A 24,971-nucleotide genomic window follows, 5' to 3' on the forward strand; every position below is an offset into this window, starting at 1 on the left:
AGGGGCCCCTGTGCCCAGCCTGGCGTGGCTGCTGCCCCCTCGGGGCTCACAGCCAGGTGGGGACAAGCCACCAAAGCCATGGAGCTTGGGGCACAAGGGAGAGATGCTGGGGGCTGTGGGAGCATCCGACGGGGACCCCGACTTGGGAAGGGGTCCAGGAGATGCCCCATCCAGCAGAGCCCCCTGCGGGGCTCTTCCAGGCTGCGGGACGCGTGCAACTGGGCTGAGGCTCCAGGCGGAGCAGGGGCTAGGGATGCAGGTTAGCCCAAGGACAACGGGGACCCACAGAAGGCAGGCGGGGCAGCACCACCGCAGCATGGACAAGCACCGCTCACCATCCGTCCGGAGCCGCGTCCCCTCCCAACCCACACGGGAAGTGGGACAAAGGCCAGGAGAGGCGGTGCCAGCCAGGGGCGAGCTCAGGGCTGGGAGCGAGCCAAGTTCGATGGCCGCACTGCGGGGCTGTCCCTACAGGAGCCAAGACGCCCGCCCAGCAAGGCCGTGGGAACATCTCAGCTCCCCAGGGTGCTCGCTGCAGGGGACACTGTTGTCCCCAGTCTGCAGACTGGCAGGGGAATCTCCAGCCCGGGTTAGACCAGGAGGACACCCAAGGTGCCCAGGCTCTGAGCTCTTGTTCTGGAAGCTTCTACCACCACCTGGTCACTTAGGCGGAAGGAAGGCAGCCCTGAGAGCCACAAGCCTGTTCCCAAACAAGGAACCTCCAGAGCCATTAGGTGCTGGCTTGGCAATTAAGAGGCACAAATTATGGTGCCACAAAGCTCGTTACCAACAAATGACCGTGTGACCACCAGCAGCACACAGTCCCTGATGAATTGTGTTAGAGGCGTTCGTCTCCGGGAGCCCCAGCACCTCCATGCCTGCAGCCCTATCTGTCGCCTGCACCTGCCCGACACTGTGTCCCAGCCCCAGACAGCCCGCGCCCCCCACCGGATGGACTGGGGCTGGATGGAGCATGGATGCCACACGGGGACATTTAGGGAGAGAAGGATGCGGTGGGATGCACGGGACAGTGGGGCAGGTCCTCAAATGAGCCTCTGGACGCAGTAGGCCCTCAGCTCGAGCTGGTCATGGGACCCAGGGTGGTGTCCAGGGGGGGTGGGGTGGGAACAGCACAGAGACAGCCACCAGCCTCGAGGGAGGCCTCAGTTTCCCCATCTGTGAAATGAGAACATTAAACAGGATCTCTAAGTTCCCCTCTGGCTCTGAGACCAGGTGCCTGACCCAGAGAAAGTTCCAGAATCATTAGCCGATAAACAAATCAGCAAAACGGTTACTACGTTAACATGATGAGTCAGATGGCAGGGCACGTGGGAAAGTCAAGTCTGACACCAAAAGGCCCGCTCTCTGCCATCAGATAAGACCTGGCTAGAGCCGGGGAGAGGAGGAGCTTACGAAAGGCAGTGGGGGGCCCAAGCCAGGCACGGTGTGGGGGCTCCTCCGGCTAGAGGCACCCCAGAAAACTTGCCAGGCTTCCTGGATTCCAAGACCACCCGGAGGGGGCTCCCGGACCCCAGACCAGAAAGACAGGGCTCAGCTGGGGCTCTGACAGCCACTGGGGAAGGGACCCCCTCCCCACAGCCTCCCCTGCCCCAGATCGCAGTCCCAGGGGGCCCTGCCTTCCTGAGCGCCCAGCGCCCACTGGGGCCTGCCCCACCTCAGCCCGGATGGAGGTCCCAGGCCGTGGCCCTGCTGGGGGCAGCCCCTGCTCACACTGCCCCCCAGGGCCTGGATGGTGAGACCCCAGGCAGCGGCCTCAGATCCCAGGTCTGGCCCCACACAAGGCAGGCCCGGCGGCCAAAGCGCCGCCTGCCCGACGCCCGAGCAGGTTCCTCCATTGCTAATGAAGCTTCCACACACCCGAGCTGTGAGCCACGGTGGCAGCGGCACCTGCAGGGGCGTGGGCACCCACACCGGGGAAAGGAAGCGGGCTCAGAGGGGCCACACTCGCACCCGAGGCTGGTGCAGGGCCACCGGGCACCCTCCCATGACCAGCAGGGGTGGCAGCGGGAAAGAACAGCTGCTTCCTGCCCGCTCTGCCCCCACCCCTGACAACAGGCGAGTGTGCAGGGAGTGTGGCGCTGTCCCAGCACCCCCGCGGCTCCCAGCCCAGCCCGGGGATCCTGGGCCGCCCCCAGGCAAGACGCGGTGAAAGCAGGGCCTCAGGGAAGGGCCTCCTCCAAAGTGGCCGAGAGGAAACCGGCCTGCCGTGTGCAGCCTGCAGCGGCACTTAGCCCTGGGAATGACGTCACTGCACCGCTGCCCTGCCTGGCTCCCCGCCCCCTTGCCAGCCTTGGGACCCCGGGCAGCTCCAGAACCTTCTGCCGCCCTTTGGTGGGGCGATGAGGAAGCCGGGCTGCACGAGCCCCTTCCCTGCACAGGCCAGGCCCGTCCAGGGCCCCTTCCAGGCTGCCCTGCCCGAGAGGGAAACAGACGGGAGGCGGCCTGGGGCCCGGGCCAGGGCACCAAGAGCTGTCACAGGACCTTCCACACCCCAGTGAGAGCGGGGGTGCAGCCTGCCAGCTGCTCCCACCAGGGCTCAACCCCAGCTTGTGCTGGACCCCGATGCCACACGCACCCGGCCCTCTCCTAGGATTCGGGCCACAAACGATTCTATGTATTCAGCGGACTCAGTGAGCCGTCTTCATCCAGGTCAGGAAAAACCAATCCAGGCCCACTGATGGGGAGAGGGGGTTAGCTACCTCCCCGGGGGTCCCACCCTCAGTGGCCCAGCACCTCTAGCAGACAGAGCCACACTCCAGCGTCCCGAGGCGAGAACCAGGGGCTGGGGGGCTGGGAGAGGGCAACCACCATGACTAATTAGCTCATTACTGCTGCGTAATTATCTCAGGGCCGCACTCCAAAACACAAGAGGCCCAAGGGCGCCCCGTCAAAGCCACTGAACCCGACACGCCCTCGTCAGGGTCTACATGGCCTTGGGTGTGGGTGTCCCGTGCTGGGCCTCAGTTTCCCCGGCTGCAGACTGAGACCAGTGGCTTTCAAACCTGGCCCTAAGGCGCCCTCAGATGGAGCAGGGACCCCCCCAGAGCCCAACCCAAAGGAACACTTGCCCCCTCGCTCTCACCTACGATGGCCCGGGACAGCTCTCCACGGCCACTTCTGCACCTCGGTCCTCACCCAGCCTCCGCCCGGACCCCCGACTCTCTGGCTGCAGACCCGAACTCTTCCTGGGCCTTCCCCAAGCTTTTCCTGTACCCAGGCATGCTCAGTAAATGCTCCCCGAACAGAATGGGCCCCACTGTCATGGCGGGGGTGGGGGAGGCTTGGCCCACGAGGGCTCCACCTGCACCTCCCTTCTCCTGTCCTGGGACCCCCACCCCTCCCCTGAGCCCAGGGCCGCCCATCGCAGGGCTTCCGCTCCCCCCACCCCCACCCCGCCACCTGAGCAGCACACTCTCACACACAGGCCAGGCTCAGACCTGCCAACGCTCCCAAGGCGGCCGCGCCACCTCACCGAGACCCCAGCCCTGGCCCAGGCCCGCCCCAGGAACAGCCTGTCTCCGCCAGGGCTGAAGGCCCTGCCCTGTCCTGCTGACTGATGACCAGGCCCAGGAGAGCGGGGGAGGGAGGGCCCAAGGCAGCTCTTCTCTGCTGGAACCACACCCAAACAGAAGCCTGGAAAGCCAGATCCCGGGATTCCTGGAGAATTCTCTGCGCCTGGACCGTCTGGTTCCCGCACACAACGCTTCCACGGTTCCCACAGGGTCAAGTCCAGACTTCATACGGGGCCCCTGAGACCTGCCAGGCCTCAGCTCTTGACCTCCCCGCACACACCCAGGACTCCTCTCTGCACAGGCCTCTGCATAGGCTGCTCCCTCGTCTGGACCTGTAGACTGTCGCTTCTTCCAGGAAGCCTTCCCAAAAGCTCCACCCCAGCCCAGGTTAACGGAGACGCTTTTCACCCAGGACCGCAACTGCCCAAGTCCCGTCCCTCACCTCAACTACACCCTGCACCCTTGCCCACCTCCTGCCCGAAGACTGTGGCCGCTGACAGTCTGACGGGCCTCCTGGCCGGCTCGCGGCTCATTGAGCCGGGATCCTCGCCGGGCAAGGACACCCCGGCTGGGCTGGACAGAGTCTGCCATTTCAGCCCCGACGGGGAAGAGAGCTCACTCTTGGCCCAGGCCGGGGGTGGGGCACCAGGGCGGCCTCTCACAAGCGACACGCGGCCTCCTGTGGGGACCGCCGTGAAGGAGATGACCCTCGGGTGGCGGACGACCAGGGTCTGTCCGTGGGAGCACACGGAAGCATCACAGCTCATTCCGACCATGTCCCAGAGTCTCAGAAAGATCCCACGATCCGTTTCCCCCACGTGCCCGTGTCCCCGGGGCACCCTTTCACTGGGTGGCCCAGGTCACAGTTGGTATCTTCTGCCTCCTCCTCCGCTGTCACTTCTCCCTGCTAAACTCGGGTTTGCTACAAACTGTCCCCGAGGTCTTGTCCTATGATAAGATAGGTCAAAGGTCACCAGGGCAAAACTGATAAACTTACTAAGAAACCATGATTTACGAGTTTCTAAGAACAGAGGATCCGAGCTGAGGGTAGCCCTTTTTGCCTCCTTCCGGCACATGTCTGTGTTCCAGAAGGTTCTGACTAGCAGAAATCTGACTTCTGGCTGGGTAGGGCATTTTCTACCTAAAACCTGCTCTCGATTACGTCCACCGGCCAGTCCCCTGCTCTGTGCAAAGCCCCCTTTCTCAGGACCCGCAAGGAGCCTACATGAGCCGCCCGCTCTACGCAGTGACCTCCGGCCAGGTTCTCCCCTCCACCCCGGGCAGGAACCAAACCTGTCCGACTGGCCCAGACAGTCCTCGCCTGACAACTATCTCTTCATCGCATTTCCCCACGGCACCAAGCAAGAGATTGCAACAGGCCCCGGAACAGATAAGAAGACTCGGGGTGTGGGCTGGGGGCTGGGGGCGGATTCTTGTTTTGTTCTGTTTCTGCCCTAGATGCGCCTCCACTGCTCCCCAGCCCTGCGAGGGGCCCGAGGCCTCCTGGGGGTGCCCTGCAGGAGCCTGGGTGCTGGGGCTCCGGGGCCGCCTGCCCGCTGAGTGCCGGGTAGGGAGGAGACAGGCGAGCGGGCCCCAGGGAGCCGCCCTCCGTGACAAGCTGGGGGCTGAGCCAGCCCCAGGGCAGGGTGAGGCTGGCGCAGTGTGGCCATACCCCTGAGAAAGCAGCTCTTTCCCAACTGTGAGGACACACCTGCCACCAGCCACGCGGTGCCCTTCCCTTCCAGCTGGCCCACGATGAGAAGGTCCACCATATGCCTAGTCTGGGGCTCTAGGGTGTCGGGTCAAGAGCCACCGAACAGGACCATCACCAGCCCAGCGATCTCAGGCCCTTCACTGGGGGACAGGGGCTGGTGCCCTCGGGTGAGGCACTAACTCTCCCCGAGCCTTCTCTGGATAGAGGGGCGTCTGGCCCAGGCACGCTCATCTGCAGGGCTCTGCGGCGGGTACACAGTGGGGTCCCTCAGCCCCCTTGGTCTGGAGGTCCGTCAGGGACCGTTCTCATGGGCCCGGCCCGACCGCCCACATGTGTCCCAGGCGTGAGCCGGACAATTCCTTTCCGCTCGACAAAAACCCAACACACGACTCTTTTCCCCCCAGTTCACTGCTGAGGAAAGCCTGGCTCAGGCCGTCTGAGTCACCTGCCCACACGCCCTGCTCCCCAGTGGGGGTCGCCCACAACAGACCGACGTAGTCCACAGGGTGGGGTGCTGGGAAGTCGGGTGAAGGTGGGGCGGCTCCCAAGGAAAGCCCCCGCCTGCCCCAGCCCCCAGCCCCCCAGGACGGCCAGCAGGGTTCGTGGTCTTCCAGCCCCGAGAGGAGGGAGACCTGGCCTCAGACAGGCCCTGCCACTCTGTGGGAGGGCGGGAGGGCGGGGGGGGGGGCCGGGGGGGTACATCAAGGTCCAGCAGCCGTCCCGGAGGGCAGGTGGCCACTCCAGAACCCAACCACAGTCCAGCCTCCCCCACTCAGGGCTTCTCTGACCCTTGGGAGCAGGCTGACCTCAAAATCTCTGGTCTCCCAGGACCAGGGTGCCACAACGCTTTCCAAAATGTGCAGACTCCTGGGCAGGGCAGAGCCCAGGGCCCTGGGAGGAACCCCCAGCAGCGTTCCAACCTGTACGAGACAGCCGGGTCCCTACCTGCCTCCGTGGTGTGGCAAGGACCCGCCGCCCTTCCAGGCTGCCGTGCATGGAAACAGAAGCTGGGTGCGCCCCCCCACCCCCAACAGCCGTCACCCGGCCCTGGCCACAGAGGGCACTCTGAAACCTCCCTGCGGACAGCTGCTTCACCAAGCCCCTTGTTCCGGGCCTGGGCCTCTCCCTCCCTGCGCCACCCGGGACGTGCAGCCCCAGGGAGGAGAGAGTGACCCACGCTGAGCCACAGCGACCCCTGGGCCGGGCTGAGCCGTGAGCACTCGAGCATCGTTTGCCAACCCAGCCCTCCCGAGGGCAGGACCAGGACGCCGAGGCCAGGAAGGCGCGGGGGTGAGGGTGCTTTCCAACACCTCCCAGACCCACAGCGAGGCTCGGGCTGGTTTTCGCTGACAGGCCGGGGCCCGCCGGACAAGGGCTCCCTGCCCCCTCCAAGCTGGACAAGCCGCATGGCCCACCCAGCACTGCTCGCACTGACCCGGGGAACCCGCGGCACAGATCCCAGGGCCTGGGGACCGTGCTTCTGCCAGATGAGGACGGACCCGGGGCGGGGGGAAGAGACAGAGACACGGGCAGCAGGGGCCTCCCCAGCAAAGCCGCTGCCCCTCTCGCCCGGGGGTGGTGCCCAAGCACTGTGCGGGCAGAGGGGGGAGCCCAACGTAGAGGAGGGCTCAGGGATGCCCAGCCCCAGCCCCACCCCGGACCCCAAAGGCCAACATAGGCAGATGAGAGAGGGATATGCGTTCTTCACGGAATTCTGCGTCCTGGGCCTTTCTACGACGGAGACCCCATACATGCAGCTTCCTGAGAGCAGGGGGGCCCGTCTCTCTGGGGGTCACTCTGGTCCAAACACACCAGAACTCTGGGGCAGGCTCCCAAACTCCCCAGTGCACTTCCTGTGGCCCCTGCAAGGACAGTCAGAGGGCATGGATCTACAGACAGAAGCCACAGATTGAGGGCTGGGATAATCATCGCCTGAGGAACACGGAGGGCCCGGGGCCCGGGAGGGCGGTCTGACCCAGATCTGAGGCTCACGGCGACAACAGAGCTCCCGAAGACTGCAATCTCACGGATGCCCGGCGCTCTCGCGGAGCCGTGCGGAGGGCGCCCAGGAACGCAACCCGGATGCCCTGAGCCGGCGGGTCTCGACCTGATGGCACGTTAGGACCCGTCAGGGAGTCGCTGAGAAGCCCCAGCGCCCGGGCACACCCCCGGGGCCGCTGGTCTAGTTGGTGTGGGGTGTGGCCCGGGCACAGGGTGCTTTGCAAGCTCCACCCGTGGCCCCGAAGGGCAGCCACGGCGAGCGCCACGGGCTGGCCCACGCGAGGCTGCAGTTTGTGCGGGAGATCCGTTCACCCCGGCGCCTCCTCCGCAAGGCCTCCTCCGCCGGGCTGCTGGCGGACAGAGGACGTGGAACCTGAGGCGGTGAGCAGCCGACGATTCTGCACGAGACAGGACAACGACGGACGCAGCCCCCTGGCTCAGCTCTCGGTGGGGGAGCCCGGCTGCAGGAGCAGCGGGGGGCCGAGGACCCCGGCCAGCCCCACGGGGCACGTGCCTCTTCCTGTGCCGTCCTCCCGGGCACACGCCACCAACCCGGCACGGCACACGCTCCTGCCAGGGCCCAGACCCAGACTCCTCGCTGCTGAGCCCCGTTTATTCAGCCCACCGGAGCAAGGGTGCCGGCCGCACGCGCCTACCGTCTTCCCAGGTAGAGGCGTGGGGGCAGACATGTTATGGAGGCAAGAGGTCACGGTCTAGTCCTGGCTCCCTTTCTCCAAGGGCCTGGGGGCCACTGCTCTCGGAGGCGGCACCTCTCCCTCACCCCGACCTTATCCAAACCAACACCTTCGGAACACTTTCCCCCGACCGGCAAGGACCGTGGATGTGTGCGGAGCCGTCCCCGAGTCTGGCCAACATCACCCGGCCCAACAGAGGTCAGGAATCCCGGGGGGCTTGACTTACCAAAAAGGTCCACCCAGCCCTGTAAACGGATCCCGTTCCGAAGGCACCCTTTCCCTTCCCGAGGCCTGGCATCACCACACAGAGGGCCCCTCGAGCCCCCTGCCCAGAGACAGACGAGGAGGGGCGGACCACCTGCTGACCTGGAGAAGGAGGGGCGTGCCCAGGCGCCACCTCCAGGAGGCCCGGAGTGTGCTGGGGACACACAGGTTCCAAGAAGGTGACAGGACACCTCTGGGTAAAGCCAGCGCTCTTGAAAGCAGGTGAAGGTCTGCTTAAAGCAAGGAACGCCAGGCCGCGAGAAGGGAGACCGGCCTAACGTGTACAAGTGTGAGCACACGTGCACGTGGACAGATGTAGGCACGCACGTGCACACATGCACGCCTACGGCCCAGGCCACCTGGGCTCCCCAGGACCCCACAGCCCAGGCCACCAGAATCTCGGCCTCCCGGGGACATTCGGGAGCACACCTCCAGCACCCCTTCCCTGCCGAGCCAGCTCAGGGGGACCCCGGCCCCCAGAGCCCCCTCTGGGCCTGCCCTGCCCAGCCTGCGCCACACGGCCCGAACCACCGCGCTCGGCAACCAAAACCGCAGGACCCGCCAGGTGTAAAATGCCCGGTGATGCCCACGACAGGAAGAGGGGCTGAGTCCCCGGGGAAAGAAAACAAAGGCAAGGAGAAGACGGGACTGCGGGCCCGGTGCTGCGGGTACGGGTACGGCCGGGAGAGAGAGCAAAGGTGCACCAGCCCCGCTTCGGGTGACTCGGCCCCCACCTCCCCCTACCCGCCAGGGAGGCCAGCCGAGGCCTCAACGTCCCCAAAGGGAGTGGGGCACCCTTGCTCCCCCGGCTGACTGTGCAAACAGCAAGCAGGACCCTCTCTGCGCCCCCGCAGGACACACACGTGGACATTAAGAACTGAACGCACAGCCGCACCCCCAGGCGGGCACCGCCCCCCCGGCCCCAACCCCTCGGCACCTGCACCGGGAAACCGATGGCCCGCCCGTCAGCAGCCGGGATCAGCTCCAAGAGAGGCCCAGCAGGAGAATGGCTGGAGGCTGGGTGGTCCAGACACTCAGCCTTGTGCAGTCTGCTGCCTGGCGAGGGGCCACTTCTGCCCGCCGCTGGGCAGGAGAGAGGCGGGGAGGGGCAGGGCAGCACGGCCAAGCCCGGCGCGCCCGCCGGGGGGCCTGGAGCGGGGCCCCTGCACCCTCCCTGGTGCCTGAGATGCACCCAGGGGCCCTGATGCAGTCTTTCGGACCCCTGGGGGCCCCGGCAAGCAGCCACCTGGCTGGATGCCCCCACCTCCCTGTCCTCCTGACCCGGTGCACCTGCCAGGAACCCTGACGTGCTCACCTGGAGTGGTGGCACTACCCATTCAAGCACAAGCTCCCTAGGCCCGGAGGCCGCGTGTCAGCCGGCCAGCCCCTCTGGTCTTGCCGGGCACCCGTCAATCCACATGGGCAGCCCCAGAAAGAGGCCCTCTCTCCCTCGGCCCCAGGGCCCAGAACACCGTCCCCCTGCTGCACCCGAGCCCTGCCTACCCTTCCCACATCACACCCGGGACCCTCACAGTCCCCAAGCTGCCCGTGTGACCTCACGCCCCCCTGGAGGGCTGCCAGGGCTCCGGCTCTCCAGGCGCCAGGCAACGCAGGCACGTCAGGTCTCCTGACCGGCGGGAAGCCAGACCTCAGCCACCCAGGCCCTCTCCAGCCCCACACGTGCACACGCACAGACGTGCGCACACACAGAGACCGGACTCTCCCACCCAACCCTACGTATATGCACAGACCAGAATGACCCCACCAACGCATGCCAGCACGCGCCCAGGCCCCGCCACAGCCTCTGCGTGGCCTCCACCGAAGACTCGCAGGCCCCCTGCACGCCCGTTCCGACAGCCCTCCTGTGCACCGTCGCCTCTCGCTCGGACGGTCAAGGATTCATTCACGGCAGCAGATTGGTTCTTACGTCTTAATTAAAGAAGGCCGCGCAACGGCATTTTCAACAGCGACGTCACGTTCTAGCAGACATGGCTCCGTCACCGAGAAAGATGCTCCAACGGGCCGGACACAGAGGCGGCGCCCCTCCTCCGCCCTCCGGGAGCAGCCCTGCTTCAATTTTTAATCCGTTGATGAAATATTCACAGGCCAGGGTGGGGATCACATTTCCCGAGGTGTCGGTTCCCTGCTCTCTCCAGGGGCTCCCCCAGCCAGGAGGACACCAAGTTCGGGGGGATGAGGTCAGGGCGGCCTGGGGGAGCAGAGCCCAGGGGGCAGAGGCTAGACGCCCGCTGGCCCCACAGCCAGCATCCCGCCCGTCACCTGGGTCGTGGGTGCTGCCTTTCCCGTGTCCCGGCTCTGGGTGCCTCGCGAGCCGTGCCAATGGTGGGGGGCCTCTAGTGGGTGAGTCCCTGCGGGAAGTCTCCAGCAAGACCTCCCTGGCCACAGTCCTGCCGTGGCTGGACCTCCAACGCCAGCCTGACCCTCCGGAAGGACCAGCCCCATCCCTAGCACTGCAGTTTCCGAAGCAAAGCGTCACAGGGCCCGGCCCCTAACGCCAACACTCCCTCACGATCGGTCAGTTACGCCTCAAGGTTGAGCGTGCTGTCCCTGTTTTACGGGAGGGGACACTGAGGCAGGAGAAGAGAGGCCCTGCCCGCCGTCCCCGGGCGCCTGCCCAGCCTTGCCGAGGAGCAGAAGCATGGCCAAGCTGTCAAGTGCGGGCCCTGTCCCCTCACGGAGCCAGCACACGGCCCACAAGGGACGGTGCTTCAACCAGCAGTGGGACCCTCAGCTCCCCAGAACGTGTCCCCACAGGGCAAGGACACCCGGCCTCCCTCCCTCCCACCTCCACCTCTCAGCAGAGAACAAAAACATCTCAGATGAGCAGCCCCTAGTGTGACCAGGAGACCCCCGCCTGGAAGGAGAGGAGGGGGAGGGGGAGGGGAGGGAGGAGGAAGGGGAGGAGGGGGGAGGGGAGGCGGGAGAGGATGGGAGGAGGGGGAAGGGGAAGAGCAGGAGGGGAGGGGAGGAGGGAGGGGGGAGAAGGGGGCGGAGGGGGAGGACAGAGAGAGGGGGAGGGGGGAGGACGGAGGGGAGGGGGAGCAGCGGCAGCGGTGGCGGAAGCACAGGTGGAGCAGAGCCATGCTGCAGCCCAGGCCGCCCGGAGAGCAGGGCTCCCCACCCGGCAAGCGCCCCCCACTTCCGCACAGGCACCCGGAGCCGGGGCTGGGGGACACAGCCGCCGGCCCCGCGCAACCCTTCCCGGGCCGTCGCCAGGTCCTCACCGGACAGAAACCACGGGCCTCCGAGGAGGAGCACGAGCCCCTCCAGCCGCCGACACACCGTCCACACGGTTCCGCACCGCCTGTAGAGATGCCCTCCCTTGCAGATGGGGAAACTGAGACTCCGAGGGGCAAAGGGCCCCCCGAGTCCCAGCTGGTAAGTGGGGGCCCGGGCACGGGCCCGGGGTCTCTGACGCCCACCCCCTCCCTCACCGCCCTCACTCCCTCCCTGCCAGGCGGCGGGCGGCTTCCACGCCTCCTGCCACGCGAGCCTGACGCTGACCAGCTGCCCAGTCACCCCGGACGGGTTGTTCAATCAAAGCGTGCGGTGGGCGTGACGCCTCCTGGTACCTTTGGGCAGAGGAGCCCGCCCAGCCATCTGCCGGGCCCGCTTTTCCCGACCCCGGGCCCGCACGTGCTCTGGACAGAGGCGTGAGTCAGGGCTCCGGGATGCGGGGCAGGGGCCCAGCAGTGCCAGGGACCTCCAGGCAGGCCAGGCCACGAGGACAGGGGACTGCTGAGGTCGGGGCGAGATGGCGGGTGCCGTCCACGCGGCTCTGCCACAGACGACCGCCGGCCCGCCTCTGAGCAGCCTTCCGGAGCGGGCGGCACCCGCGGGCTCGGATCCGTGCACACACAGCCACGGTTCCGGGGTGTCCCGTGGCCAAATACGCACTCAGACCCCAGGGCGCAGGCAGCCCCAGGTGGGACTACGGACCCCCAACGTCGCGAGACCAGATGGCTGGCCGGAGGGATCCGCACCCTCCCGATGTTGCCGGCCTGCCCCACGCACGCCCAGCCAGACGCTGGCGCCAGTCCCCTCGTGCTCTGTGCACATGAAGGGCTTCAGGGGCTGAGGGACCCCCGCCCCCAGCCCAACCGCCGCGGTCACCACCGCCAGATGCAGGCACTTCGCACCCAGAGGCACGACTCCCTCAGTCCCACGGAACCTCAGAGGCAGAGCCTCATGAGGGCACCGCCCCCCCCACCCCGGCCCCGGGGCACGCCCCAGCCCCCCAGCCGAGGCCCACCGACACACAGCCCACCCGAGCAGCCCGCCTTCCTTCGCTCCCTCCCAGACACCTGCCCCCGCCTCCAGAGCCCCCCACGGGCCTGGTCCACGCCCCACTTCCCCGCCCACGGGTGCCCTCTCTCCGCTCCCACCAAACCTGGCCAAGCCCATCACCCGGGCCCAGGTGCTCCCTGCCCAGAGCTCCCCTGACCGGAACCACCACCAACGCACAGGTGACGAGGCACAAAGCCCGCAGAGTGTCACCAGGCACGACCCACCTGGGGCACGACCGGATCTCCGACGTGCCTGCGCCCCCCGCCCCCGGAGCCTCTCTCCGCGGTGAGACGGCACGGCCCACGCTCAGCCAGGCAGAGCCGGTGTCGGGGGAGAAGCCCGCCCTCGCCGGGGCCCGGCTGCGCCCCTCGGTGCCCCGCATCCCCGGGAGGTGCCCCAGCGAGCTTCCGCTGCCTGACAGCCAAGGGCCAGACACACCAGGGCCCCAGGACCCCTGGACCAGGCGCGGGTCTGACACGCGGGAGCGACCTCTCTCAGGAGGGGAGGTGACTGTCGAAGAGTCCCCACAGCCGCCGACCTCCGCTAAACCGAGGTCCAGGGTGCGTGTGGCTCCCCCAGCCACGACCCACCCCAACTGCGGCCACCCTCCCCGCACCCATCCCTCCATGGACACCGCGCCGCCACGCCAGCAAAGGCCACTGCCACTATCCGGAGTCAGCGGACAGAACGCCGCCCCTAGAACATTCTGCACTCTGACCGCAGACCCCGGAGTCCCAAGCCTGGGCGGCGATGGCTGCTGCTCCAGCCTCCACGTGGCCCCATGAGGCCCTGCCGTCCTCAAGGCCTACCCAGAACGCCGGACCCCGCCCCTGCCACACCCCACAAACAGCACCCCCACCCGGACCCAAACCTCTCGGGCAGCTCAAGCCCCCAGAACCCCGCCCTGGCCTGTCGATCGTGGCTCTGATGACAGCCCAGGTTCACGAGCCACCCTCCCCACCTCCTCTCAGCCTCTCACCCAGGCCAGGGTCCCCCAGACTCCCGCAGAGTCCCGCTCCCCGCTGAGCCCCATGAGGACTTTGCATGGCTCTCGGGACAGGCCCAGCAGCCCCACCTATACCCCAGCTGGCTTCGTCTCCCGCCGGCCCCGGCCCCGGCCCCTGCCCCCGCCTCGTGGCGGGACCCGGCATCCGCCTGCACGCTGACCCTCGCAGGCCGGGCTCACTCCCATGTCAGGGCCTTTGCACGTGCTGCCTCTCAGCCCGGAATGCTCTTCCTCCACGGCTCTGCCTGCCACCTCTTCCCCTGCTGCAACCCCACCGCAAACATCACCCCCACACACCCGGGGCTTGACCACAGTCACCGCAGGCCCCGGGCCGTCTTGGCCTAGCCCCTGAGCTCCTCTGGAGACGGGGGTGCAGGAGTCAGCGGAGAGCCTCCTTCTGGAGCCTTCCTCCTCAGCAGATGCCCCAACGCTCCCGCGGCGGCCCCTGGCGCTCCGGCTCCCCGACCGTCCGGGCGGAGGGCGTGGTACCTGCCCCTCGCTCTCTGGCCTCCGGGGCCGGCAGAAGCACCAGGCTCAGGGGCGTGGAGACAAAGGCAGGCTGACCACCAGGAGCCCACAATTAATCTTGGTCAACACCACGGTGAGGTGGGTCGTCCTCCGCCCCACGATTTACATTTTTATTAAATCACGACGGAAAATTAGAAATACGATGACTTCGCTCAATCTTTAACCCCTTCTCCACCAGGCTCTGCACCCAGCTGCCCGTGCCATCCGTCCAAGGGTGATTCCTAGGCTCCCGCCTCACCTCTGCCTGCCTATCACCTCCACGGTGACCTCCTGGGGCCCTCCCCGTGACCTCAGTGATGGCCAGGGGCCCTCCCCCACAGCCCAGGTCCAGCCCAGGATGTGCAGCCGGGAGGCGGCTCCTCTCAAACCCTCCCCCGAGGCCTCAATCCAGGCCAAACACCTCCCCTTCAGGCCTCAGTCTCCCCCTTCTACAAACTAAGAATCAGGACGTGGCTGGAGGGGTCCCGGCCAGGCCCCCGGCGTCTCTCATCTATCCAGACACTGCCCAGCTCGGCCTCCCAAACCCCCGAGGCCCCCGAGAGTGCTCACTATGCAGAGCCCAGCAATGCCGCGTGGGCCGTCCGCCAGAGGCAGCACCTTCCCTTCACCCCTCCCGAAGGGCACCCCACGGTCTCGGCAAGGTTACGAGCGGGAGGAGGCAGAGGGCAGGGGCAGCCGCAGACCCCAGAAGTGGGGCTCAGCCGCATTCTCGCTGCACCCACCGTGAAGACGTGTGGATGCCAGGATACAGGCCAGGATACGGTCCCCGGGGTGGCCACAATCCCAGAGCACACCTGCCTGTCAGGGGGACAGACGGCAGCCCCATCAACAAACCCTCAGAGGCTGAGGTGGCTGAGGTTCACGGTGGGGGTGAGGCCACGGCAGTGAAGGGGTCTGTGGGGGGGCGACACCCAAGCGAGACCAGAAGGAAGGATATGGGCCACGGGGCGATACGAGGAAGGGCATTCGGGGAAGGCGCAGCACGTGCAAAGGCCATGAGCAAGGAGAGGGCTGGGAACATTCTAGCAACAGAGAGCAGGTCAGTACAGCTAGTCCACCCCCCAGCAGGGACGAGTGCCAGGGCCAGAGTTGGGACTCCAACCTAAGGACCATGCCAGCGTGGGAGTGATCTAAAACGCACGGCACGATCAGGGCCAAGCGGTTGGGGACAAGTGTGCAATGCAAGCAGGGGGTCCCTGACAGCACATCACGCCCCCATGTGCCCCCCCCCCCAGAGCTGCTGCCTGCCCCCAATTTGGTCCCTACGGGGAAGGTGGGGAAAAGACACCACCAGGGGCAGAAGACACTGGGCCTCAGGGGTGGGGAAGAGCCTCCCAAGTGGGGGTTATCGAGGAGGGCTTCCTGTCGGAGGGGGCACCTGGGCACAGCACACCAAGCGGGTGCGGTCGCCCTGCCGCTGTCCCGCCGTGCGGCGCCCGCTCGTGCTTATCTGTGCCGGGAGCTGACCCAGATTTAGTCATGAATGAAGCGAGTGAGTCGAGACTCTAATTACGTTTCGCTCTCCCTCGTCACGCATCGTGCACTGACGGTGAGTGGGGGGGCGGGGGGAGGAAAACCACGCAGTGCAATTCATTTCAGCTTCAGTCGTTCCCTCCCTCCTTGCGCCGGCCAACCCCCCACCCCGGGGAAGAACCTGTTTTAGCTCATGTTTTGCAAATACCTTAAGGGATCAAGCAGGCAGCTGGCACCGTGGGGGCGGGGGGGGGGGGCACTCAAGCGGCCATCAGGCACGGAATCAAGACCCGGCAGGCGCGGCCAGGCCCAGAAGGCGAGGTCAGAGTGACAATGGCACGTATCCACCAGACCCTGCTTGCGGGGGGCCACCCAGACCCCGAATGCAGCTCTTCAAACCCAGGCTCCACACCCGGCACGGCCACCCCCACGCTGGTCCCAGGGTGGGCACGAGGTGCGCCCACCGCTGGTGGCCACGGGGCCGCGAAACCCCGTCTCTGCATTCAGCCCAAACCCTCAACCTCCTCCCCAGCACCTCCACCCCCAGGAGCAGGTGCAGCCCCAGGCAGTGCAGGCATGGGCCCCAAGACACCCCGACGGGGGCTGGTCTCCCCACCTAACAGTGTGGAAACTGAGGCCCTTGCCCCAAACCGCCCCCTACCGAGTACTCACGGATGACCCCTGGGGCGCATCCACGTCCCTCCCCTCCGCAGACCCTCCGTCGGTGGTCCAGACAGAGGAGCCACCACACACACTGGACTGGGGCAGACGGAGCCTCAGGGGGCCGGAGGCACCCTCTCCAAGGAGCTCGAGCAAAGATCCTGTGACCACCAGCCCGAATGCCCTGCTAGGCAGCCCCAGGCCCCAGGAGGCCGGCCCCGCTAGAGGGCTTCAACGCTCCCTTCCACATGTACGTCTGACCATGGGGTCCAGCACGGACGCCGAGAGGGCTCCGAGCCCCACCCTGCCACTACCACCAGGGTGATGGTTCGCCATCACTGCTGCTGAGGGCCGGAGGAGACGCAGCCCGGGAGGGCCCCCCGAGGAGGCCGCGTACGTGCGCACTGGACAGAGCAGGAAGCTTGCAGGTGAGGAGGCGTGGGGCCCGGAGGCAGAAGCAAGCCTTGCTCCTGAAGACCGAGGGGTATCCCAGGTGGCGGCAGGAGGGGCAGGGCGGGCAGAAGGAGAGCCAGGCCGGGAGGCAGTGAGAACTTCCCCCTGTGAGCACTGGGGAGCCACAGAGGGTGGTACGCAGGGGAAGGGCAGTCGGGGGTCGGGGGGTGGGGAGACACCCTGGCTCCAGCCCCAGCCCCCATCTGCTGGGAACCCAGGGGCAGGAAGCAACCCCACTTCCCACCTTGGAGAGAGCAATCTGGGCCCTGTGGCGGATGCCCAGGGTTGGGGTTTTTGTGGAGAAACCTCCGGTTTCCCCTACCCTGCGGCTGCTGAGTCAGGAGCACAGGGGTGGGACCCGAATCACGGACCCTTCCAGCAGTGTGGGCAGGAAGCCAAGTCCGCTGGCCCCAGGCCCTGCCAAGCACCTACAGCACACTAGCCAGATCCCAGCTGAGTGAGCCAGCTCCGGGCCCCCTGCCACCACAGCGGCCACCCCCCACCCCGAGGACCATAAGCCACACCATCCTGGCTCCTCAGCGCCGGAAGGGAACACCTGGGGCTGGGGAAACTGAGGAGCGGGGTGAGCCAAGGCAGACTTGTCCGCGTGTGGCCTGATCCCCTCCCGGGGCGCGGAGCAGAGGTGCGGTGGCAGGGACCCTCACAGGGCAGGGACACACAGCTCAGGTCTGGGGACCAGCTGCAAGGGGGGAGGAGGCTCACTGGAACCGGGTGCAGGGCTGGAAGAGCTGGGGCCGGGCAGGCGCGCCAAGCAGAGGGAAGGGCCTGCTCAAAGGCTCAGAGGTGGGAGCGGCCAGAGAGAGGCTCGCTCTGCCAGCGGGGACCCCCGGGAGACCGCCAGGTCCCGGCCAAGGGGGACCTGGGCCGCCCTGGTGGGGCCGTGAGGACGGGCAGAGGGCGGGAGGGCACTGCTGGAAGGAGGGCAGGAGGGCAGGAGGGCAGGAGGGTGGGGGACGTCACATCTGCTGACCAAGCCCCCACCCCCGCCCGCCTTCGGGGAGAAATGCTCTTTCCCACAGTTACGAAAGATCCTCTTTGCTTTGCCGGAAGAAGGGGAACCCAACCCAGAATCACTCCCCTGCAGGGCTCGGTGCTCGCTCCCTGAAGCTGGGGGCCGGGACGCTGCACAGGGAGAGACCCGCGGGGACTACACGGGGGACAGACCCCCAAGTCCATGTCAAGGTCACACGAGGCAACGGGTCTCGCTTCCCGCCCCTGGAGATCCCTGGTGCCCAGGATGGTTCTGGAGCCAGCTGCCCCTGAAACCGCCCCCTCCCAGGGGAGAACTTTGGCCCAGCCCGACACCGAGTGCCCCCCACCTTCCTGGTGCCACCAGGTACTGACGGGCAATCCCTCCCAGGCCCGGGCCCCAGAGCGAGAAACTCCTCTCCCCACCCCGCAGACGAGGACACTGAGGTTCAGAGGGGCCCCCTGCCACCAATCCTCCCTGCTCCCAGGCAAGAACTGAAGGTCTGTCCCTACTCGGGCCCTCCCCAGCGGCCAGTGTCACTGCCCCACTTCACAGGTTTTAACAAAGTCCAGGCCCCGAGAGGGCGATGCTGGCCCAGGCCACACAGCTAAGGTGTGACTGCAGCTGCCCCAGCTCCCCAGGGCCACCCTACCCACACAGGGCTTCCCAGGCCCCAGGAGCCCCCCACCCTGTAGACCCACCGCCCAGATGTCCCCTGCCCACGTACGCCACCTCCCAAGGGCAGGGCGGGGATAAATCCTGTCATCTCTGGGCCCCTCCAGGGAGGGAGCACCCCTCACCCGCCTCAGCTGCGGGATTCGGTCTCCTGGCCTCTGATCAAGGGATCGCCAAGAGTCCCGGCACCCACACGTGCACGCGAGAGCCACCCACGTCACCCACACGGTGGGATTTCCGCAGAGGACCCTCCTGAGCCAGCCAGGACAGGAAGGGCCAGGAGGGAGGCCGGGCAGGTCCGTCCACTGCCTCCTGGGGCCAGAAGCCCCCAGACCCACGCGGCAGGCCTGAGCGCTGCTGGGGCTCCCACGTCAGCCCGGGAGACCACACCTGTGCCCTGCAGAAAGCGGGCCGCAGGCCCTACCTGGAGCTCACCCCGCCCCTTCAGGATGGCAGAGGGTCCCAGTGGACCTCGGCAGGGTGCAGTTGGGGACCCGTGGCCGCTCGGCACCCGTCGCTACTGCCAGTGATGGGGAGACAGACACAAAGCAGGCACCCCCGGGGCGGGGCCAGACCCGGACAGCCCCACACCAAGCCTGTGTCCTTCATCAGTCGCCCCGGCAGCCCTCCCGACCATGGAGCCCTAAGCCCCCGTCCAGACCCACCCGTCCGCTCTCCGGCCGGCCACCGGCCACCTGGCCCGGCTCGCACCACGAGCATTGGCAGGGCGGGCCTGTCTGTGTGGCAAACGTCTGTATCCCGTGTCCCCATCCGGGCAAGCAGCGCCCCGACGTCAGGGCCACGCGGGCCTTCCATTCTGATGCTGCGGCCCTCCACCTGGTGCGTGGCCCCCAGCAGGTCCTGGGTAAACCTGCTCCCTTCCCTCAAGCCCCTCCCCCGCCCACCACCACCACCACCGAAGGCCCGGCACGGGCAGCACGGGGTGGGGTCCCAAGCTGCCACCCGTGGGGACCGTGGCAGCAGCATTCCGGCTTCCTAGGCCTCGGCTTCCTGGTCTGACGAAGGAGACAAGGAGAGGGCGGGGGACCGGCCACCCCACACCCCGAGCTGTGTGACCTTGAGAATCTGCCCAGCCTCTCTGAGCCCAGGCCTCACCTGCGGCAGCTTTGGCACCGGCTGCACCGGGCACCTGGTAGGCCACAGCTTGGCTGGTCCCACACCCCAGCCCCACTCAGCCTGGGAGCACGGAGGGTCGGGTGCCTTCTCTGGCCTGGTCTCACAGTTCAGGACCCCAATCCAGCAAATGCCGGCACACCACCCAGCTGTGCTCACACAGGCAGGTACGGTCCCCAAGGCCCCTCACCCCAGGCTGGGCCACGAGCCCCCAGGAGTCGCCCCCTAACCTGGGGTCTCCATGTGGCCCCTAGCCAGCAGCACCCACCTCCGATGCTCCAACAACCCCCACCCTGGGGGGGGGGGGTGCTTTACTGGCCCCACAGCATGGCCGGTCTCTCAGCAGGTTGGCCCAGGGCCCTTGGTGGACACGGTCTGAACAAGGCCAAGTCCAGCCCTGCCCTCGGCCCGCCCTGTCCAGTCCAAGGCAGGCACACGGCATATTTATTCACCCACGTGTCCACAGCCCACCCCACCCAGCACACACACCTATACCGGTCCTGCCTTCCCCTCTGTCACGGCCACCGCCAGCCTCAACCTCCAGCTGAGAACCAGGCAGGGGTGTGAGGTGACTGAGTCACGCACCAAGGCACACCCCCCCCCCCCCCCGCCAACCCCGCCGGTGGCTGGTTTCAGAGGATGCAAAGGGGCCACTACGGAACTGTCTGGAGAGGGAGTGAGCTCCCCATCGCCAAGTGAGTGCAAGCCAAGGCCCGAGTCCCTCCCCCTACCCGGAGCCACACACACTCATCTTCTCTGAGGCCCCAGGCCCGGGCCAGGAAGCCGGGTGGAGCCTGGAGGGCGGGGGCCTATCTGACCCAGAGCTGCTAAAAAGAGCCAACGGGGAAGTAAAAATAGGAAATAAAAATAAAATTGCTCCAGCCAGCCCCGGCTGTTTGTGTAGGAAACAAGGCATCTACGGCCCCACCGGGCAGGCAGGCGGGCTCAGCAACCGGGCCCCTCCCAGACGAGGAATGTCTCCCCCAGCCTCCAGCTGCCACCAAGACGTGCCTCAAAGAGGAACCCCGAGAACCCCGTTCAAACCCCAGCTCTGCCACCAACCAGCCGGCTGGCCCTGGGCAAGGAGCCGAGCCCCCTTGTCACCCGTGGGGTACAAACCCACCTCCCGGGTACCGAGAAAGGCACAACATGCAAGGGTCCTGGTGCCCCACACGCCTCTCCGCCAGGTTCTCCCCCAGGTGTGTTCCCCTCTGCCAGTTCCCCATCGGCTCGCTCACCCCACCGCCCCAGGGGGGCAGTCAGAAAATAAGAGCGCCGGCTAGAGGAAGACATTGAACCTGGCTCCCGGCTTGCACCAGCTCACCACGGACGGGGCAATCGGACCTAAACGTCCTCACGGAACAATCGGAGGAAACCTGCCTTCCTCTCCTTTCCTACTGGGCCCGTCCAGGATGGGCACGAGGCTCGTTCATACTAAAGTGAGCATGACTGACCCTACCTGCAGGACCGGCTCGCCCTCCAGGGTGTATAGACCTAGCTGCCCGGAAGGTCGTGAGCGGATCCTGGAGCTGAGACACCCAGCCAGAGGGCAAGGGGGGGTCCGCCTGGGCCGAGGCACAGCTCATGCATGCGGCCCCCTCCCCCTCCTCAGCTCTGTGAGGACCCTCCCCTACTGGCTCCATTCAGTAGGGCATCCGCTGGGTCAGTGCTCACCGACTGGTCGAGGGTGCCAAGGCGGGAGCTCAGAGGGGCTCTGAGGGCGGCCCCCGGCCAGCGATGCTTGCCACAGCCTGGGCCCGCGGCAGTGGGCACGCGCCACGGGCAGGCCCCAGCAGCCCCCGTTACTCCCAGGAGCCCTCGCGGGCCACCACTGGATCTGACGCTCACAGCCCCCTCCCGGGGGGAACTAACGTAGGCTCCGGGGGCGGGGGGGCTGGCCAGGGAAGTCTAACGGGGACGCGCCCAGCCTCACCCAGCGTCAGCCGGCCCCAAAGCGCCCTCCCTGCGACGGTCTGCCAGCTTCCCAAAACACACCTCGCCATCCTCCGGCCTCCACCAGTAAACCCCAGGTCTTCGCGCAGCTCAGCCGCCCGCCAGCCCCCGCCTGGCTCACGTCCGCCCAGCCTCCCGGCAGACACCTGTCAGCCCTCGCCGAGGGAGCCAGCCCACGGGGCGGGGGCGAGCCCGTGTGCAGCCCGGCCAGCGGGAGGTAGGGGCAGAGGGCACACGGGACACACACACACGTGCACGCTCAGGCACGCACACTCCTACGGGCTCACGCACTCACACGTTCTCGCACACACGCGTGCAGCGCACTCTGACTCCAGACGGGGGTGACCCTGCCAGGCCCCCCTGCCCCGTGTGGCTCTGCCTCCGAGTCCCTGAGGAGAGTCTGGGAAGGACGGGGTCCCCAAGGGTGGGGGTGGGGAAGAAAGACGGAGCGGTGGGCAACGTGCCTGCCCTCCACCCAATCCCGGCCTTTCTGCCCAGCACCCTCCAGCCGACAGACCCTCGGCACCTGCCGGAAAGTGTGGGGTAGGAGCCCCCATGGCTGGGAGCAGAGGACAAGAGGTAGACCCTGGGCCCCGTGACCGCCGGGTCCTGAGGCCAAGCCTGGGGCCAGAGACGCCAGCAGCCCACCTGCCCCAGGCACGTGGGCTGGGAACCCAGATCCCAGCTTGTGGTCCCAGGTGCTGGCTGGTGTGGGCCACCAAGCACCAAGCGTGGTCCAGGCAGCCAGAGGGACAGCAGTGGTGACAGCAGTCACCTTGTTCTCTGAAACTGGGGGGGGGGGGGAGAGGGGCGGACACCCAGAGACAGAAAGTCAGCAGGGCAGGGAGGCCCAGGCCCAGGCCAGACCATCTCCTCGCTCTGGGGTCCCTGAGACACCCCCAGGTCCCCACGAGGTCTGATCGCTACCCCAAGGCCATGATCTGCCCGGCCCCTGCCCCCCTCCCACCGGGCTGAACGGGGCACAGGGCCTGACCTCCATGCAGGACCGTAGTGATGGCCAAGGGGGTGAGGGACACTGGCCGGCCCCTCCGATAAGAAGCTCTGCGGCTTATCGGCCACGTCCAGGGTCAGCGTGGGCTCTGGAGCTGCCCCTCCCCCACTCGGGCCCAGTGCAGGACACGCAGTAACTGCCCACGAGCAGATAGGTCTCAGGGACGGGCTGTGGGCAGGGAGGGCACTCGGGAGGGCACGCCTCTCCCGAGACTTGCAGCCAGCGAAGGCGTAAGGAGACGTGACCTCGCCCTGTGACCCTGGGGCTGGTCGGAGGGGCCAGGGATACCGCTGGGGCTGGGGGCCGGTCAACCTGGAGCGAGCGCTGCCCACGGTCCCATGCTGGGAGGACTCAGCCCTAACTCCTGACGGCCGTGGCCTGTTCTCTGAGTTCCACCAGACGCAGCCAGAGGCAGTCGGCAGGAATCACCCGCCTGGCGGTGGTGGGTTCCAGGCGGAGGGCCAGGCCCGCAGACCCGCCCACCCCTCCAGCCCGAGGAGGGTCACCAGGAGAGGCTGTGCTCCCCACTGGGCCTGCAGCGCCCCGTCTCCTATAACCCTCAGGCGCCCTGGAGCTAGCGTGAGCCCTGCATGCAGGTGCGGACACAAAGCTGGGACCCAAACCAGGCCGCGAGGCCAAGGCGCGTGCTCCGCACTGCCCAGCTGCCTGGGCTCAGGTGGCCGCGGCCCAGGACAGTTCTCCCGCGCCTCAGGTGCCTGGGGCTGGCCCTCCCGGCACGCGCCAGAGAGGCGCCCGGCGAGGAGCGTGCCGGGTGCGGTGCAGGGGGACCCGGTGTCCGGCCCGGTGACCCAGGACGCGCCACACTCCAGCGGTGCCCCCCAGCTGCAGCGGGGGTGGGGGGCAGGGGCGGAAACAACCTCTCTCGCGACGGCTGCCACATTCTTCCAACGGGCCATCAAAGAGCAGAGACCCTGGGCTGGGAGCAGAGGGGACGAGCCACGGGAGCCCCGCCGGCGCAGAGGGAAGTCCCAGCACGTCTCCGCACTCCTCCTCAGGGTGGGGCCAGGGGGGCTGCCTCTAGGAAGAGGCCACTGCAGCTCTGCGGCCACAGACCCACGAGGACCACGGGCGCAACTCCCCAGCAGGTGCCGAGAAATGAAGGGGAAAGGGGAGGGGGGGGTCCCACCTCCAAAGCCCGGCCCAAACAGCACCTCTCCCTGCAGGGGCAGCCCGGGGGGGGGGGGGTCCCACCCCAGCTGGGTTCAGGACCACCCCTCCGGGTCCCCCCTCCCGCCGCCCGGGCTTGCCGACCCCCTGGGGCACCGCCCACCACGGCCCGGGCCTCTCCCCTGCACTGCGGGCCCACACAGCCACTGCCTGACCTCTCCCGGGGGTCAGAACACCTCCCCGGCCAACAACCCGACCGCCCCCCAGACCTGCCCCCTCTACCGCTCTCCTCGTCTGGTAAAAGGCACATCATTCTTTCAGGCACTCGGGCCAAGAGCCCCGAGACCACGGCCGCCTGGCTAGGCTCCCCCACCCTGCGCTCCGGCCCCGCTCCTCACACAGCGGCAGAGCCTCCTAGGAAGCACAGGTCAGATGCCGCCCTCCCTGGCCCAGGAGCCTCCCCTGGCTCCAAGTCCCTGGAGGCAGAGGACGCAGAGCCTCCCCCGTGCCCTCTGATGCCAGCTCCCCCCGCTCCGCTTGGCTGTAGCCACACAGGCGCTCTGGGGCGGCCCCTGGCAAAACAAAGCTCGCGTGCACGTCTGAAGATACAGAACCGACCTCTCGCAGGTAAACTCCTATTCATCCCTCACGACCCAACTCACAGGGCCCAACCCACCAAACACCAGGGCAGGCTGGTAACACTTCTCCTGTGCCCCGCCTGCCCTCGGTACCTCTTCCTACCACACTCACACCATCTCCTTCCCCAGAAGGAGAGCAGGGATCACATCAGACCAGTCAACCTCAGCTCCACTCTCACTCCAGGCGACCTGCCCTGACACACCAGCAGCCCCACTTTGCAGACAAGAAAACCGAGGCTCCCAAAGGCTTTAAACATCGGGCCCAAGGTGACCCGCTGTCGACTGGCAGCACTGGGTCCCTCCCTGTTCTCTGACCCCATCGGGGGATGGGCCTCACTCAACTCTGCCTCCCCAGCGGGGCCAGATGTCCACGGACACACAGCCAGTCAGACGAACAGACAAGAACAGCAGGCAGGCGAGAGATTTGCTCCGGACCTCTTGGCCAGGCCTTAATCCCCTCCCCCCCCCCACCCCCCACGACCCAGTTTCAACAAGACGTGCCGAGCAGCAGAGGAAGGAACCAGGTCCCGACACGGCTGGTCATGTGGGGCTGAGGGGCCTTCCCCACATGCATCCGCGCATCTGGGCCCACGGGAGACCCAAGATCTCCCCGGCAGCGGGCAGCGGCTGGCATCTACGGGGGTCCACCGGGGGGCTCGCCCCGTGGGCAGGAACGCACACGGCCGCAGGCTCCCTCGAGGGCGCCCGGGGGACCCTCCAGGGCAGGGGCCTGGCCCACTGTCCGGCCTCTCCCTGCCCCCCTCCCAGGCTACACACAACGGGACCCCCCTCCCTCGACAGCCAG

The 24,971-nt window shown here is 67.3% G+C and overlaps 1 protein-coding gene across 2 annotated transcripts in view; it reads right to left on the minus strand.

Annotated features, from left to right (window-relative positions):
- The window catches only part of RXRA (retinoid X receptor alpha), a 96,047-nt gene that overhangs the window by 60,173 nt on the left and 10,903 nt on the right, over positions 1–24,971 (minus strand). The window lies entirely within an intron of this gene.

Source organism: Felis catus, chromosome D4, assembly GCF_018350175.1.
Source record: "Felis catus isolate Fca126 chromosome D4, F.catus_Fca126_mat1.0, whole genome shotgun sequence".
NCBI lineage: Eukaryota > Metazoa > Chordata > Mammalia > Carnivora > Felidae > Felis > Felis catus.